Genomic DNA, 18289 nt, shown 5'->3' with positions numbered 1-18289 from the left:
TACACCAAGCCAAATGTATTACAGTTTTATTATTCATTTTACAATTTGTGTTAAAATTGCCAGAATTGCAAATATTTCTTTTTAAATTTTATTTAAGATAAATACATGATATTTCAGTGAACGTATAGCTTAAATACATTTTGAGGGGTAACTGGCTAACATACTTATCATTTAGGAGATTGTTCCTATTGGAAAATCTCCTGATCTCCAAACAAGTAATATACAATTGAACATTCAGAGCTCAACCCCTTTCTAAGCAGGAGAATGTGTGTTGTCAGTAGTGGAGAGATCTGATGTCCACATAAGAGAGATTGACCAAGTCACCCAACAAGGGCCAATTGCCATGAGCTGCCATTTACCCAAATTGTAGCGGGAACTTCAAATTAACCAGATTTGGAAACATGTATGTGCCACAGAGGCACTCAACTCTTTCTGTAATTCTTCAAAAAGAAGCATAGGTCCAGTAAAAAAAAAAAAAAAAGCCAGTGCTTTCCCACCACTTCACAAAGCTTAGCACAATTACTTCTAGAGCAAGGACCAGAAGCATGCCATGGAGTGGAGTTTATTGCTCTCTGGCTCGTGGTAACAAAGAATAGAAATAAGACAATATTCTTTCGAGAGCTAAATGAGATAATTTTCACCTTTAGTTGAAGTTTTCCCATTCTTAGTTTTCTGAGAGCTATATTTACAATATTCTTAGAAAAGCTATTTTTAACAGTTTCTCACTAAAGCTTTCAACCATTCTCCTTTCAAAGTAGAGCTAGAGGGGCCGGCCCAGTGGCATAGGGGTTAAGTTCGTGCACTCCACTTCAGCGGCCTGGGTTTCGCGGGTTCGGATCCTGGGCACGGACCTGGCACTGTTTATCAAGCCATGCTGTGGCAGGCGTCCCACATATAAAGTAGAGGAAGATGGGCATGGATGTTAGGTCAGGGCCAGTCTTCCTCAGCCAAGAGAGGAGGATTAGCGGCAGATGTTAGCTCAGGGCTAATTTTCCACAAAAGAAAAAGGAGAGCTAGACATTCTCTCCTCTGTGCTTCCATAACATTATGTTGATGTCTGATTAGAATTGATCTGGAAACCATAATTCAATAACTTTATTTTTAAGGAATAAAAATTAAGTCACATGTGCTAACTTTATAGGAAACCTCTTAAAATTTCCTTGGGCACAATATTTAATTGGGTTTTAAAATAATCATTGGCCCAAGAGGAGAATATATCTGGGTGATATAAGCATAAAGAATGCTGATTTTGTCTACTTCTTTATCCCCATGTGCATCTGTGATGTTTTTATTTCGTGGTTTACTCTGGTCACCTAACTGTCCTTTGGAGGATGGTTATTCTTATGACTCACAAGTGCACATCGTTGATTTTGACCTTATCCGTAAGAATTAAATCTCTCCTCCCATAAATCAAACTTGGATATCCCATCTTCACTTCCAACATGATATCACTTCTAAAACTCTTTATCATTCCTTCTTAGTTAACCTTTCTTTCTAATTCCACTATTTAGGGAACATTTAAGAAAAATAATACAGTCCTTTCTTTTACAGAAGGACAAACAAAGCTCAGAATGAATGTGACTTGTTTAGGTTACACATCTAGTTAGTGAGGGAACCAGATACGAGCCAACTGGTGTTTTTCTTACTCTGTCATTCTTATGTCTAAGGCATCTCTATTCATCCTTGACTTCAACCTTCCATTTATTGCCGTGGATCTAAACTATTATAAAATTTTATTGATTATTGATGGAATAATTTTGGAATCACCATTTTTTCTCAATTACTACTACTATCACCCTAAGCTTGGTTCCTCGTTTCCTCATATCCGAAGAAATGCAATACTTCCTTAACGGATTACTTTGCCAACAATTTATTTATTTAGCCTCCCTCCTCCCCAGAAAACACAGAGATTTTAAGTATCATTTCTTTCTGGAACAGTCCTCGTTATTTTTCTGTTCTACTTTGAGAAACTTATAATAGCTACAAATAAAGTTAAACTCCCTTGTTTTATCATGTAAGATTGATTCCATTTTGTTCCCTGGTTTTACCTGGCCCTCTCAGTCTTAGCTTATGTTAACTCTCCAACCTATAACCCTTAATCCTGGAAGCACCATCTGCTAATTGCCTGATACCTGTCACATTTACTCTTGCTTTTGCCTCTTGGCACCTGCTATCTCCTTAATTGGAAATACTCTTTCCATCTTTGCAAAGGTTATCATCTCAGCTTCCACACATTTCCATGAAGTTTTTTCCCTTCCTGATCAACCTATAAACTTTTTCAAAAACACTTTCGATATTTCACTATATCCAACAGAGTACTTATTTAAATACTGTCTAATATCGATCACTTTTCAGTTAGCCGTTGTCAGTCTTATCTACACTCAGTATATAAAGTCCAAGTTTATACCTTTGTGTCTTGTGCATCCACCTGAGCACTAGCATGGCATTAAATGATAATAAATTTGTTCAGGAAATACTCACTGCCTCCATCACATTTGTTTCTGATGCCCAGGCAGAATAAGTGATGTATTTGTGAAGTCTGTGAGGTTGTAGCAGTTTGTGAAAGATTTCTCTCTAAAGCATGGTACACTGATGGGAAAAATTTTGGAAAATATCTTAGGAAAATAAATAGAAATGCAAGGCCAAACATGCACTCTGTGAATAAACCTCTATGAAAATAGTCACTGGTTATTTTTTGTCTCTAGCTTTTCTAATCCTAGTAGGAATAGGATATTGAGTTTCAGTGTTATCAGTGAGTTAATTTGAAAGTAATAACTTCATGAAATAAGTAAACTAATATATTTAAATTACTCAGCCTGGTGTCTGGCACCTAGAAGGTGCTCAGTGAATGATAGCTTCTTCTCTGTCTTCATGTGAAATAAATAAAAATGAAACATTAACAAATGTGAAATTTTTTCCAGATCTGAGTACACTTAGGGTGTACTAAACAGTGTATTGCTTTTCTGCTTCTGTTTAAAACTGGATGTTTCATATCAAGTGACTTATTAGTTTCTGATTTTTACCTTTTATGAGATGCTAAGAGGCTCCTTGGTTTCTGATATTTAGTCCATTTTGCAAAATTTAAGTTGACGGTGCTGCTCCTTTCAGGTACCAGAGCCTTTTTATCATACTCAAACACTTCATTTTTATTTTATTATCCTGAACTCATACTAAAATTGTGTTTATTGGAACTTTCGGCACACTGGAATGTTTTAGAGATAAAGAGACTTTTTAGAATTCCACTGAGTCTTTCTACAATGTTTTCTCAATTATGGTAATCCTTCTTTTAGATTCCATGGAAAGGATTTACAGTGCATTGTTTGAATAGAATAAATATAAGAGTCTTGTCCTTTGCAAGTCAACTTAATCCATATGAAGCTGACATTTTGGTGCAACTCATAATAAAAAATCTGTTGATGTACGTATATCATTTTAGAGGTAAAGTCCTGGCCACGTTTGTCAATTATCCTGAGGGTTGGAAACAAAAAAATCATAAAATAGTTTTTATGTTTTGCGTTAAAATGTATTTCCTAAAACAGATTTCCTTTCGTTTTTGTCTCAAAAATGTTAAATATATATTCATTCAAGAAAACAATTGCTATTTTCCAATGTATAAAGGTGTTTTTCAAACTTATTTCACTCAATAACTTCCTGGATTTCCGCAGCTACATAAAAATATTTGAGGACCTATTAAGGATCTGAAAATTTGATTTCCCCCAATATACTGGTGCATGAAAAGATAGCCAAATCCTAAATGTAAGACTCTGATTCAAAGTAATATTTGTTGCCAACATTGATTTTACATGCACTGAAACACTCTAACCCAAAATAGACCATCAAAAGTGCCTCGTCGACACTCTAAATTTGCCTCATCCTACTGTTACTAAGAATTAGAAGCGGCACAAGAAAATGCTGACAAGTTTTTTTTTTTTGCATATTTGGCTGTCTTCATTTCAAGTAAAATCTGCTGAAAAATCTCCTAAAGCCAAGTGTTAGCTATAAGTTTTAAATGTGTGAGAAATCATCTTGTACTTAATAGAAAAATATGTTGGATGCAGTCCTGCGTCTAAATTACACACCACAGTGAAAATTTCTCAAAATTCCAATTGAGGTGTTTATATTGATTTAATTTTAATCAAGTTTAATTGTAAAAAGTAGTAGAATTGACAGAGGACTCTGTTCTAATCTGGATTTTCTGGATATTTTCCTTACTTCCTTTTCCTAGTAGCTCACTCATGTCTCCAAACTTAGAATGTACCAAAAAAAGAAAAACATCATTAATCCGAAAAGAAGTCTGTTAATTTCTTTTAACACCATTCTTCTTCATTTATGTACAATATTTCATAAGTTTCTAGATTATTTTTATTATATATTGTTTATTGAGATATCTTTTAAAATATTAGCTAGATAAAGATTGCCATAGGTCACAAATAAAATTGTGACCTGAATATTCTTATTCTTTCCTGAATAAGGCCAGGATATGTATGAAGGAACTCAGGAAGCTGAACTGGTTATTATTTGTTTGACTCATTGATTGATTTTGACCATATTAATCAAATCAGGAATTTTTATTTTTGTAGATAGTAATCGATACAATACTCTCAGGAACTACTCAAATCATATCTGCATTTGGACATTTCAATTTATTATGCTTCAAGAAAGAAACAAAAACAATGTTTTGGTAAATTTGGCTAACACATGTCATCAACTCTTCTTTCTCTCACACATATAGACATGCTCCACAAATGTACAAATTACAGGTGATCTTCAGTTAATGAAGATCCTCTCTGGAGAAGTATTATTGCTCTATTCAAGATGCTTTTACAATATGTATTGTTTGGGGGCCGGCCCCATGGCATAGTGGTTAACTTTGGTGTGCTCCACTTTGGCAGCTGGGGTTTGCAGGATCAGATCACAGGCATGGACCTACACCACTCATCAGCCTCGCTGAGGCAGCAAAGTACATACAAAATAGAAGGAGATTGGCACAGATGTTGGCTCAGGGCTAATCTTCTTCAAGCGATAAAAGAGGAACATTGGCAACAGACATTAGCTCAGGGAGAATCTTCCTCGCCAAAAAAAAAAGTATTGTTTTAAAACATACTGTATTTTTATTTTTTAGTTAATTTACTGAGATAGCATTGGTTTGTAACATTATATGAATTTCAGATGTATGTCTTTATATTTTGACTTCTCTATAGACTACATTGTATTCACCAGCAAAAGTCTAGCTGCCATCTGTCACTGCACAAATGTGCCCCTTTATCCCTTTCACCCTCCCTTCAACCCCTTCCCCTCTGGTAATCACCAATCTATTCTTGGTATCTATGTGTTTGCTTATTTTCCACAGATGCGTGAGGTCATACAGTATTTATCTTTCTTTGACTTACCTTGCTTAAGATGATACCCTCAAGGTCCATCCATGTTTGCAAATGGCACAATTTTGTGTTTTTTATGGCTGAGTAGTATTCCATTGTACTTATACACTATATCTTCCTTATCCATTCATCTGTAAGTGAGCACTTAAGGTTCTCTTTTCTCCGCATCCTCTCCTCACTTGTTATTCCTTGTCTTTTTAATAATAACTATTCTGATGGGCGTGAGGTGATATCTCACTGTGGTTTTGATTTGCATTTCCCTAATAATTAGTGATGTTGAACATTTTATCATATGCCTGTTGGCCATCTGTATATCTTCTTCGGAAAAATGTCTGTTGAGATCCTCTGTCTATTTTTGACTTGGGTTGTTACTTTTTTTATTGTTGAATTGTATGAGTTCTTTATATATTTTGGATATTAACCCCTGTTGCTAAAGTGATTTGCAGATATCTTCTCCCAATTGGTAGATTGTCTATGTGTTTTGTTGATGGTTTATTTTGCCATGCAGAAGCTTTTAGTTTGATGTAGTCTCATTTGTTTATTTTTTTCTTTTGTTTCCCTTGCCTAAAGAGACATATTCAAAAAGATACTGCTGAGACTGATGTTAGTGTACTGCCTATATTTTCTTCTAGGGATTTTATGGTTTCAGGTCTTACATTCAAGTCTTTAATCCATTTTGAGTTAATTTTTGTGCATGGCATAAGATGGTGGTCTGCTTTCATTCTTTTGCATGTGGCTGTCCAGTTTTCCCAGCACCATTTATTGAAGAGACATTCCTTTCTCCACTGTATGTTCTTGGCTCCTTTGTTAAAAACTAGCTGCCCATAGATGTGTGGGTTTATTTGCGGGCTCTCAATCTTGTTACTTTGATCTGTGTGTCTGGTTTTGTGCCAGTACCATGCTATTTTGATAACTATAGCTTTGTAGTATACTTTGAAATCAGGGAGTGTGATGTCTCCAGCTTTATTATTTTTTTCTCAGGCTTGCTTTGGCTATTCAAGCTCTTTTATTCCATATAAATTTTAGGATTCTTTGTTCTATTTCTGTGAAATATGTCACTAGAACTTTGATAGGGATTGCATTGAATCTGTAGATTGTTTTAGGTACTACAGACATTTTAACTAAGTTAATTCTTCCAATCTACGAGCACAGAATATCTTTCCACTTCTTTGTGTGTTTGATTTCTTTCAACAATGCTTTATAGTTTTCAGTATACAGATCTTTCACCCTCTTGGCTAAATTTATTCCTAGGTATTTTATTCTCTTTGTTGCATAAATGGGATTGTATTCTTAATTTCTCTTCCTGCTACATCATTGTTAGTGTATAGAAACCAACTGATTTTTGTATGTTGATTTTGCATCCTGCAACTTTACCATATTCATTATTTCTAAGAGTTTTTTGGTGGATTCTTTAGACTTGTCTATATGTAAAATCACGTCATCTGCAAATAGTGACAGTTTCACTTCTTTTCCAGTTTGGATCCCTTTTATTTCTTTTTCTTGCCTGATTGCTCTGGCTAGGACTTTCAGTACTATGTTAAATAAGAATGGTGAGTGGCTGGCTCCGTGGTGGAATGGTTAAGTTTGCGTGCTCCACTTCAGTGGCCCAGGATTTCACCAGTTCAGAGCCTGGATGCCGACCTAGCACTGCTCATCAAGCCATGCTGAGGCAGCGTCCCATATAGCAGAGCCAGAAGGACCTACAACTAGAATATACAACTATCTACTGGGGGTGCTTTTAGAGAGAAGAAGAAGAAGAAGAAGAAAAAGAAGTTTGGCAACAGATGTTGGCTCAGGTGCTAATCTTTAAAAAAAAAAAAAAAAACCAGTGGTGAAAGTGGGCATCTTTGTCTGGTTCCTGTTCTTAGAGGGATAGCTTTTAGTTTTTCTCCATTGAGAATGATATTAGCTGTGGGTTTGTCATATATGGCCTTTATTATGTTGAGGTACTTTCCCTCAATACCCATTTTATTCAGTTTTTTTCATAAATGGATGTTGTATCTGGTCAAATGCTTTCTCTGCATCTATTGAGATGATCATGTGATTTTTATTCTGCTTTTTGTTAATGTGATGTATCATGTTGATTGATTTGTGGATGTTGAACAATCCTTGCTTCCCCAGAATAAATCCCAATTAATTGTGCTATATAATCCTTTAATGAATTGTTATATTTGATTTCCTAATATTTTGTTGAGGATTTTTGCATCTATGTTCATCTGTGATATTGGCCTATAATTTTTTTGTGTGTGTTGTCTTTGTCTGGTTTTGGTATCAGGGCAATGTTGGCCTCATAAAATGAGTTACGAAGTGTCCCCTCTTCTTCAGTTTTTTGGAAGAGTTTGAGAAAAATAGGTATTAAATCTTTAAATGTTTATTAGAATTCACTGGGAAAGCTGTATGGTCCTGGACTTTTGTTTTTGGAAGGTTTTTGATTATTGTTTTAATCTCCTTACTAGTGATTGGTCTATTCAGATTCTCTGTTTCTTCTTGATTCAGTTTTGGAAGGTTGTCTGATTCTAAGAATTTATCCATTTCTTCTAGGTTATTCAATTTGTTGGTGTATAGCTTTTCATAGTATTTTCTTATACTTCTTTGTGTTTCTGTGGTCCTGTTGTAATTTCTCCTCTTTTGTCTCTGACTTTATTTATTTAATCCTTCTCTCTTTTTTTCTCAGTGAGCCTAGCTAAAGTTTTCTCAATTTGTTTGTTTTGAAAGACCTAGCTTTCAGTTTCATTGATCATTTCTGTTGTCTTTTTAGTCTCTATTTCATTTATTTCCTGTCTGATTTTTATTATGTCATTCTTTGTCCTGATTTTGGGCTTCATATGTTCCTCTTTTTCCAGTTCCTTTATCTGAAATTTTTGTTATTTCCTGAGTTAGGCCTGTAATGGTATAAACATCCCTGTTAGTACCGCTGTTGCTGTATCCCATAGATTTTGGTATGTTGTGCTTTAATTTTCATCTGTATCCAGGTATTTTTTTTTTTGAGGAAGATTGGCCCTGAGCTAACATCTGTGCCCATCTTCCTCTGTTTTATCTGTGAGATGCCTACCACAGTATGGCTTGATAACCGGTGCATAGGTCAATGCCTGGGATCTGAACCGGTGAACCCCAGGCTGCTGAAGTGAACTTAATTGCTACACCACTGGGCCAGCCCCTATCTCCAGGTATTTTTGATGTATCCTTTGATTTCTTTATTGACCCAATAGTTGTTCAGTAGCATTTTGTTTAATCTCCACATATTTATGACTTTTCCATTTTTCTTCTTTTAGTTGATTTCTGGTTTCATACTGCTGTGGTTGGAAAAGATGCTTGATATGATTTCAATCTTCTTAAATTTATTGAGACTTGTTTTGTGGCCTAACGTGTGATCTTTCCTGGAGAATGTTCATGTGCATTTGAAAAGAATGGATATTCTGCTGTTTTGAGATGGTATGTTATATATATGTCTACTAAGTCCATCTAGCCTGTGTCATTTAAGGCCAATGTTTACTTATTAATCTTCTGTCTAGATGATCTATCCATTGATATATTTGGGATGTTAACGTCCCCTACTATTATTGTGTTACTGTCAATTTCTGCTTTTATGTCTGTTAATGTTTGGTTTAAGTATTTAGATGCTCCTATTTTGGGCACTTAGATATTTACTAGCATTATATCCTCTTGTTGGAATATTCCCTTTGTCATTATATAATGCACTTCTTTGTCTCTTGTTACAGTTTTTGTTTTATAGTCTATTTTATCTGATATATATATTGCTAACCCAGCTTTCTTTTTATTTCCATTTGCATGGAGTATCTTTTTCCATCACTACACTTTCAGTCTGTGAGTGTCTTTAGACATGAAGTGTGTCTCTTGTACGCAGCACATATATGAGTCTTGTTTGTTTTATCTATTCAGTGACCCTATGTCTTTTGATTGGAGCATTTAGTCCATTGACATTTAAAGTAATTATTAATAGGTATGTATTTACTGCCATTTTGTTACTTTTTTCTGGATGTTTTTGTAGTTCTTTTCTGTTTCTTTTTTCTTCTCTTGCTTTCTTCCTTTGTGACTTGATGACTTTCTTTAGTGTTATATTTAGACGTATTTCTCTTTATTTTTTGCATATATATTAAAGGTTTTGGTTTGTGGTTACCATGAGATTCATATATAACAACCTATGTATATGGCAACCCATATTAAGTTGATGGTCTCTTAAGTTCTACCTCATCTTAAAAGCCCTACATTTTTAAACCCCCTCACATTTTATATTTTGACTTTATATTTTACCTCTTTTAATGTTACATATCCCTTAGCATCTTATTGTAGATATAGATGATTTTAGCACTTTTGCTTTTTGACCTTCATGCTAGTTTTATATGTGGTTGATCTACTGTCTTTACTATATATTTGCCTTTACCAGGGATATTTTTTCTTTGATAATTTTATTATTTTTATTTGTGTCTTTTTATTTTCCACTTAAAGAAGTCCCTTTAACATTTCTTCTAAGGTCAGTTTAGTGGTGATGAACTCCTTTAGTTTTTGCTTGTCTGGAAAACTCTTTATCTCTCCTTCTGTTCTGAATGATAACCTTGCTGGGCAGAGAATTCTTGGCTGTAGGCTTTTTTCTTTCAGCACTTTTTTATATGATGCCACTCTTTTCTAGCCTGTAAGGTTTCTGCTTGAAAGTCAGCTCATAGGCTAATGGGAATGCCCTTGTATGTAACTTGTTGCTTTTCTCTTGCAGCTTTTAGGATTCTCTATTTATCTTTAATTCTTGACACTTTAATTATAATATGTCTTGGTATGGGCATCTTTGGATTCATCTTGTTTGGTGTTCCGTGCTTCCTATTCCTGGATGTCTGGTTCCTTCCCCAAGTTAGGGAAGTTTTTAGCTATTATTTTTTCAAGTAAGTTCTCTGCCCCTTTATCTCTCTCTTCTCCTTCTGGGACACCTATAATGTGAATGTTGTATGCTTGATGTTGTCCCAGAGGTCCCTTAAACTGGCTTCACTCTTTTTAATTGTTTTTTCTTTTTTCTGTTCAGCTTGAGTGTTTTCTTCTACTCTGTTGTCCAGATCACTGATCCATTCTTCTGTGTCATCTACTCTGCTGTTGATTCCCTCTAGTGAATTTTTTTTATTTCAATTATTGTATTCTTTAGCTCTGACTGGTTCTTTTGTATATTTTCTAATTCTCTTTTGAAGTTCTCATTGTGTTCATCTATTCTTCTTCCAAGTTCAGTGAGTATCCTCATGACCATTACTTTGTACTCTTTATCAGGTAGATTGTTTCTCTTTGTTTATCTAGTTATTTTTCTGAGAATTTATTCTGTTCTTTTATTTGGACCATATTCCTTTGTCTCCTCATTTTGCCTATTTCTCTGTCCTTATTTCTGTGTATTAGGTAGATCAGCTACGTCTCCGAATTTTTGAAATGTGGCCTCATGTAGGAGATGTCTTATAGGGCCCAGCAGTGTGCTCTTTTTTTGTCACCCATGCCAAATGCTCCAAGGGTGTCCCCTCTGTAGGCTACGTGTGCCCTTCTGATGTGGTGGTGCTCCAATTGTTGAGGGCATGCAGGTAGGCTGGGCTGGCCCCTTGGCTGGCTGCTTGTGAGGCCTGGCCACATGTAGCTGCTGTGGGCATGCTATTGGACAGGGCAGGCTCCTGGCATGGCTGGCTGTAAGGCCTGCTGGTGCTTAACTGCTACAGGTTTGCTGGTTAGTAGATCAGGCCCCTGATGTGGCTGGTTGCAGGATCCAGTCACACATAACTGCTGTGAGCTCATAGGTAGGTGGAACAGGGCCCTGATGTGGCTGCTTGCTAGGCCCAGAGGTTCAAAACTGCTTCAGGCCCCTAGTGTGGCTGGCTACATGGCTCAGCAGTGCTCAACTACCTCAGCTGCACCGGTGGGTGGAGCAGGCCCCTTGTGTGGCTGTTTGCCAGGCCCAGCCGTGCATGCATGATTGTCACTAATTCATTGGTGGCTGGGGCAAGGCCCCATTGCAACTTATTGTGTGGTCCACAACCCCTGCTAGCTCACTGGTTGGTGAGGCAGCCCTCTGGCATGACCTGGCTGTGCATCTTGGCAGTACACAACTGCCTTGCATGCACTGGTGGGCAGGGCAGGCCTCCAGTGCAGCTGGCTGTGTGTCACAGGACTATTGCTGGCTCACTGGTGGGCTGAGCAGGCCCCCAGTGCAGCTGGGTGTGTGGCCCAACATCATGGCTGTTACTGGCTCACTCTTGGGCTGGGCAGACCTCCAGCCCTGGGCTGGTTATGTGGCTCAGTGATGCACAACTGCCTCAGATGTGGTAATGGACAGGGCAGGCTCCCAGTGCAGGCTGGCTCTGTGGCCTGGCAGTGTACAACTACCTCAGGTATGCTGGTGGTCAGGGCAGTCCCCCATGCAGCAGCACACGACCATTTCAGGTGCATTGGTGGGCAGAGTAGATCCCTTATGTGGCTGTTTGCAAGGCCCAGTGGCGTAAGTATGCTGTGGCCCTGCTAGTGGGTGGGGTGGGTCCCTGGGGAAGACTGCCTGCTGCCTGGCTATGCACTGTTGTTTCAAGTGCTCTTTTGGGGATGCGGGACCCTGCACTAACAGGCTGGAGGAAGGGTTGCAAAGTGTTGCCTGCCAACATTTCTGTCAGCGTGGCTGAACTAGGTCACAATGATGGCTGCTACCAGTGTCTCAGTCCGCGGGGGGGCGAGCCCAACAGTCTCCTGCCTCTCCAGAATGTGCTTTGAGCTTAGTAAGTACGTCTCTTTTACCAATGGACTATGCACTTTTCTATTTGGTGTTTTTTGGTGGTTTCTGGGTCGAGTGAATCTGTGTGGGCCCTTTAAGAGTAGGTTGTCTTTTCCCTGAAGTTCTATAGTTTTCCTGGGCATGTTCCTCCTTGGTTTTCAAAGCCATGTATCTAGGGTCTCATCTGTCTTGTGCTAGATCTAAGAGCTTGGGTGCGTAATGTGGAGCTTGAATCCCCTGCTTCTCTGGGAAAATTTACATACCTTTGAGATGGGTCTCAATCTCGAAGTGCCATAATAGGGTATGGTTCCCCCTGCCACCTTCCCCGCCCCCACGGTCGGGCTGTATCTCTGCCTCTTTCTCTCTGTGTTGTGCCTTATTAGGGAAGTTCTTTTCATCCAGTCTCCAGATCTCTCTCAGAGGAAATTATTCCATGTGTAGTTGTAGCTTTGTTGTGTCTGTGGGAGGAGGCGACTTCATGATCTTTCTATGCTGCCATCTTCCCAAAACCTCAAAATACTGTATTGTAAAAAGGGAACTATAAGACTGGCTCTTGGGAACAACCAGATCTACCTGATGATTGAGGCTTCCTAGAAAGTGAAGGAGTTGATAAGCATTAGAATAAAGAAAATATACAAATCACATACGAAAGAGTTAGCAGGATTAAAAGCAGATGAATTAGGGCTTCTCTTGGTGGGGGATATAAACAGCTGCAAGAAAACATTACCATTATAACTATGAGAGCAAGCAGGATGAACTACAAAACAAAGAGTTTTTAACTAATCAGGGAACTGAGATTTCTAAGACGTCTAATAACCTAAAATCTAGAAATTCATGTGCCCTCCTAGGAGTAAAGACACCTCTGAATGCTTTAATAATTGGCATAGCAGTGGGGGGAGGAGTAGAAGGATGTCATTGACTGGGGTAAGAAGAAACCAGAATAGCTTTAATATTTTTTTTAGGTCAAGTATGGACTTCATGACAGTTTTAAATGGAAAAAAAAATATATTGAAACGTACAAATTATCAAAACTGACACAAGAAATAGAAATTTGGAATAGCCATACAGTCATTTAAAAATTACTTCACTATTAGATTCTATCTAACATTTAAGAAAGAAATAGGATCAATCTTTTGCAAAATCTTTCATAAATAGAAGAATAAAAGATCATTTCCCTGCTCATTTTATGACATTATTACCCTGAAACCAAAACCAATGATAGTGCAAGAAATATATATATCAAAAACTGATATTCTCATTAACATAGAGGAAAAACTCCCTGATGAAATAATGCCAAATCTAACGCAAGAGATAAAAATACATCATCACCAAGTGTGGTTTATCCCAGGGATGCACGTTGCTATTAATATAGGAAAATCAATCAGTGGTGCTTCATTTAACATTTATTAAAGTTATGGGAATGTTAATTTAGAATTACTGGTAGGTAAAGAATAGCAGAAGTATAATTGTCAATTGTGTCTATATATCTAGCTCCCTATGTACAGATACACCTTCCTTTGTAAAATTGGGAGCATATATTTATATTGTTTTAATCTCTTTCATATATCTCCTGTATCATTAGATAGCTCTCAATATTTTGTGAAATAATGAATGAATAGTAATTCTCCACATGAATACGAGATATTGTAACTAATCAAACCAATATTTGGGGACGTTTTCTGTCATCTTAAAGTTATTTTAGTATAAAATAATGTTGTGATGAACCTCCCATACCTATTTTTTATTAACCACCACTTTGAATATTCCATGATTTTACATAAGCACAAGGACTTTTCAAGGTCAACTGAATACAAATTTTTAAGTCCTTTGATAAATATTTTACTAAAAATCTGGACTACTTGGTACTGTGTGTCCAAGTTTGAAATTCTTCCACTGATCAAAACACCTAGAAATCTCAGAGCAAAATCAATAAAATTAAAAAATATAGTCATACTCAAACAGGAAATTAAAATCTCTATAAAACAGAAATCAAACAAATACAATATGATATGGAGGTGAATTTAAGAACCTTGTGAGACCTGGGAAAGAGAACAAATTAAGGCAACCAGGAATTCAAGTCCCGAGAGATAACAGAGGTTAATAGTGCAGAGAACATGTGCTGGGACTAATGCTTTAAACCAAAAATCTAGGCAGGAGTCAGCCACCCATGAAAGGACACTAAGAAAAAACTGCAAACTCAGACCATGGCTAGGGTTTATCTGGGGAGCTAGAACTAGGAAGCAGAGCCTTGCAGTTAGGATCTTGACTAAGCTGCCCACTGGCTCAGAGACTTCATCTGCACTAAGAAATCAACGTTTAATAGTGTTTTCGTTTGTGCTTCTGTTCTCAGGGATCAAGTGCAGGCAATATCAAATCCATTTGTCAGGGAGATTTGAGCACTTGAGAAGTAAAAAAAAAAGGAAGAAAAAGTCCTACTCAAATAAGCAAACCAACTTAGAAACACAGGAGAAAAATTAACATTAAAAATGCCAATAAAGTAAAAAAAAAAAGGGAGATGCATTTATTTCAGAAGAAATGGAACTTATAAATAAATCAGATGATTTTTAACTTAAATGTGAGTAGAGTGTTCAAGGAGATAAATGAAGGAGTTTTATGCATGCAAAGGGGACTTTTTAGGGTAAAAGAGGCTTAATTGAAAGAGAAAGAGGCAAATATGAAAACACTGAAATTCTGGATATTAAATGGATTTTCATCAAAAACTTTAAAAAATCAATATACAAGATAGGACAACAGACAAGTTCAAGTGAAAGGAAGAAAATATTGGGTTTTGTCTTCACTTTTACTAATATCACGCTGCTCTGAGTACTCTAGGTTTATCAGAAGACTTCTAATTGGCTACTGAGAGTCCTCAAGTTCAATGCCTCTTAAGTTGTCGTTAAGTACTGTGATGACATTCTAAGTCTTTTGCATCTTGGTCTAAACTTTCTTTCTTGGACACAATAATTATTGATTCAATGTTTTAATAAATATAAGCATATTCATATTGTCTATTTTTTTATTTTTTATTGCAGTAACATTGGATTATAACAATATATAATTTTCCGGTATACGTCATGATATATTTCAAATGCTGTGTAGATTACATCATGTTCGCCACCCAAAGACTAATTATACTCCATCACCACACACATGTGCCTAATGACCCCTTTTGCCCTCCTCCCTCCTCCCTTCCCCTCTGGTAACCACTAATCCAATCTTTGTTGCTATGTGTTTGTTTGTAGTTGTTTTTATCTTCTACTTATGAGTGAGATCATATGGTATTTGACTTTCCCCGTTTGACTTATTTCACTTAGTATAACACCCTCAAGGTCCATCCATGTTGTCACAAATGGCTGGATTTCATCATTTCTTATGGCTGAGTAGTATTCCATTGTGTATATATACCACATCTTCTTTATCCATTTGTCCCTTGATGGGCACCTAGGTTACTTTCAAGTCTTGGCTATTGTGAATAATGCTGCAATGAACATAGGGGTGCATGTACCTTTATGCATTTGTGTTTTCAAGTTCTTTGGATAATTACTCCTCAGTGGAATAGCTGGATCATATGGTAGATCTATTCTTAATTTCCTGAGGAAACTCCATACTGTTTTCCATAGTGGCTGCACCAGTTTGCACTCCCACCAGCAGTGTAGGAGGGTTCCCTTCTCTCCATATCCTCTCCAACACTTGTTGTTTCCTGTCACGTTAATTATAGCCATTCTGACCAGAGTCAGGTGATATCTCATTGTAGTTTTGATTTGCATTTCCCTGATAGTTAACGATGTTGAACATCTTTTCATGTGCCTGCTGGCCGTCCATATATTTCGTTTGGAGAAACCTCTGTTCAGATCTTTTGCCCATTTTTTAATTGGGTTATTAAGATATATGAGTTCCTTTAATATTTTGGATATTAACCCCTTATCTGCTATATGGTTTGCAAATATCTTCTCCCAATTGTTAAGTTGTCTTAGTTACTTAGTTTGAATTTTATCCTCTTTTTTGATGTTTTCAAATAACTTTCTTTTGATTTCCTTGATATTCTCTCTTATTTTACTGTTTTCAATTTTATTGATTTCTGCTCTGATTTTTATTTGCTTTCTTCAACTTTAGTCTTAAATTGCTCTTCTTTCTGTAATTTCCTAAGGTAGATGTTAAGGTAATCAATTTTAACTCCTCCATCCATTCTAATACATGTACTTAATGCTATTAATTTCTCTCTAACAACTGCTTTCTCTGCATCCTACACAGCTTGTTAAGTTGTATTTTCATTTTATTTTAAGGTCCTTTATAATTTCTCTTGAGATTTCTTCTTTTACCTATGTGTTATTTAGAAATGTGCTCTTTAATTCCCAAATATTTAGAGAATATTTTCAACAAATGGTGCAGGAACATTTGGACTTGAACATGTAAAAAATGAATCTAGACACAGACCTGCTGCCCTTCACAAAAACGAATTCAAAATGGATCACAGACTGAAATTACAATGCAAACTTATATAACTCCTGGAAGATAGTACAGGAGAAAACCTAGATGACCTTGGGTACTGTGATGACTTTTCAAATACAACACCAAAGGCATTATCCAGAAAGAGTTGATAAACTAGACTTCATTAAAATTAAAATTTTTGGGGGCTGGCCCCGTGGCCGAGTGGTTAAGTTCGCGCACTCCACTGCAGGCGGCCCAGTGTTTCGTTAGTTCGAATCCTGGGCGCGGACATGGCACTGCTCATCAGACCACGCTGAGGCAGCGTCCCACATGCCACAACTAGAAGAACCCACAACGAAGAATACACAACTATGTACCGGGGGGCTTTGGGGAGAAAAAGGAAAAAATAAAATCTTTAAAAAAAAAAAATTAAAATTTTTGCTCTGCGAAAGACAATGTCAAGAGAATGAGAAGACAAGCCACAGACTAGGTGAAAATATTTACAAAAGACACATCTGATAAAGAACTGTTATCCAGAATATGCAAACAACTCTTAAAATTCAACAATAAGAAAACAGTCTGATTAAAAAATGAACCAAAGGCCTTAATAGACACCTTACCAAAGAAGATATTCAGATGGCAAATAAGCATATGAAAAGATTCTCCACATTGTCTGTCATCAGGGAAATGCAAATTAAAACAACAATAAATACCATTATACACCTATTGGAAAGGTCCAGAACACTGACAACACCAAATGCTAGTGAGTGTGTGGAGCAATGGGAACTTTCCTTCATTGCTGATTGGAACACGAAATGGTACAGCCACTTTTGAATACAGTTTGGTAGTTTTTTACTAAACTAAACATACTCTTATCATACCATCCAGCAATCATACTCCTTCATTTTTACCCAAAAGAGTTGAAAACTTATGTCCATGCAAAACCTACACGTGGATGTTTATAGCATCTTTATTAATAATTTCCAAAACTTGAAGGAATCAAGATGTCCTTCAGAAGGTGAATTGATAAACAGTGGTACATCAGACAACAAAACCTTATTCAGCGTTAAAAAGAAACAATCTCTCAAGACATGAAAAGACATGAAGTAACCTTAAATGCATATTGCTAAGTGAAAGAGGCCAATCTGAGCAAGTCTACACACTGTATGATTCCAAGTATATGACATTCTGGAAAAGGAAAAACTATGAAGACAGTAAAAATATCAGTGATTTCCAAGGATTGGGAGAGGATGCGGGTTGATTAGCTGAAACACAGAGGATTTGGGAGGCATTGACAATACTCTGTATGGTACCATAATGATGGATACGTGTCATTATACTTTTGTTCAAACCCATAGAATGGACAACATTAAGAGTAAAATGTAATGTGAACTATGGACTTTGAGTAGTTATGATATGTCAATGTAGGTTCATCAATTGTAAAAAATGTACCTCTCTGGTGGGGGATGTTGAGAATGGGGGAGGCTCTACCTGTGTGGGAGCAAGGCATATATGGGAAATTCGTGTTCCTTCCTCTCAATTTTGTTGTGAACCCAAAACTGGTCTAAAAAAATAGTCTTAGTCTTTTGAAAAGGCATATTTAGTTGTTAAAGGGCAAAAAAAAAAAATAAATAAATAACATAGTATTTGAGGGCATAGTTTTTGGAATCAAACAGACCTGATATTAAAACTTGTTTCTGTCACTTATTGGCTTTGTGACTTTGGTCACTTTACCTTTGTGATTCCG

The sequence above is a fragment of the Equus caballus genome, chromosome X (genome assembly GCF_041296265.1).
Source record: "Equus caballus isolate H_3958 breed thoroughbred chromosome X, TB-T2T, whole genome shotgun sequence".
NCBI classification, from domain to species: domain Eukaryota; kingdom Metazoa; phylum Chordata; class Mammalia; order Perissodactyla; family Equidae; genus Equus; species Equus caballus.
Note: the sequence above shows the minus strand (reverse complement) of the source record.